Source organism: Myotis lucifugus, unplaced genomic scaffold (genome assembly GCF_000147115.1).
Source record: "Myotis lucifugus unplaced genomic scaffold, Myoluc2.0 scaffold_118, whole genome shotgun sequence".
Lineage (NCBI taxonomy): Eukaryota > Metazoa > Chordata > Mammalia > Chiroptera > Vespertilionidae > Myotis > Myotis lucifugus.
In genome coordinates this window covers 1,212,900-1,214,189 of record NW_005871166.1, presented here as the reverse complement: position 1 = coordinate 1,214,189, position 1,290 = coordinate 1,212,900, and the positions used below count along the sequence as shown (strand labels likewise).

At 46.0% G+C, this 1,290-nt stretch overlaps 1 pseudogene; it reads right to left on the bottom strand.

Annotated features, from left to right (window-relative positions):
* The window catches only part of LOC102426296, a 69,560-nt pseudogene extending 68,532 nt beyond the window's left edge, over positions 1-1,028 (bottom strand).
* Between the last annotated feature and the right edge of the window lie 262 nt (positions 1,029-1,290).

Genomic DNA, 1,290 nt, shown 5'->3' with positions numbered 1-1,290 from the left:
ATGCATGAGAGGGAATCCCACCGTGGGATGCATGGCAGTTATGAATCCTGGCTTGTCTCAAAGTGTGTTTGCCAGTCTACATGTTCTATGTCTCATTGAAAAGGAAAATCTGTCTGAAATTTAGATTAGAAGTAGAATTAAAATCCTTCATTCCAACCTCATCTGGCATCAAGATACTTACTAACAGCCCTTTATTAACAATATCGTTGAGCTTAGGAATTGACTAGCTGGAAGGAACAGCTTCCATGGTGATGTTAACAGTAGCCACAATTTACTGAGCACCTAGTATGAGTCTGACAACTTAAAAAGAAAAGAACTTCACCTATGGTACCTCATTCATTTATACACCTACTGTCTTTCTCTCTCTTTTTTTTAAAATATATTTTTATTGATTTTTTATAGAGAGGAAGGGAGAGAGATAGAGAGTTAGAAACATCGATGGTAGAGAAACATCGATCAGCCGCCTCCTGCACATCTCCTACTGGGGATGTGCCCGCAACCCAGGTACATGCCCTTGACCGGAATTGAACCTGGGACCTTTCAGTCCGCAGGCTGACGCTCTATCCACTGAGCCAAACCGGTTTCGGCAGTCTTTCTCTTTTTTACATACTGATTGTGTTTCTCTCTGAGCTTTTCTTTCCTTATCTGCTGGTTTAATATAATTGATACAAAATAAGCTGAACCAGACTTCTTTTCAGGGATTTGCTCACTGGCTGGCTTTCAGTCAAGGCTGACACCTTTCTTTCAGCCCCTTTCTCCTCCTTTCATTCGTTCCTGTCTCCCTGGCTCATTTGCATTATCGCCCTGTGTCTGGGTTCAGTTTCCCTGTCCTCACTTCACCCTTCCTCGCACACTTCAAACATGATCATCGGTACCTGCACCAGAGCGCATCTCTTTCCTTCCACAGGGCGCCACTCCTCCAGCTGCACGCGGTCCTGCAGCTGGTCTCCCCCTGGTGTTGTGCCGATCTCCATGTCCCCTGGCAGCTTTGTCAATGGCCTTGTGGTGCCAGCCTCCTGCTGCTGCATGTGGCACTCCAGGGAGAGGCCGAGAACTATGCCCAGCTCCCTCCTCTAATAGATAAGAGATGATTGCAGTAGTTTAAGGCTTGCCAACGTTTCCCTCAGGCCAGCCAAGTCTCAACTCTTCAGAAAATTACTGAAGAGCCACAGATGGTCTTTACCCCCCACAACCTCTGTCCTTTCTGAGCCACCACCAAGCCAAACCATGCAGGGAAATTAAGCTGTAAAACGCCTGTGAAGAACCTAGTTAGTGTTTCAGAATAGTACT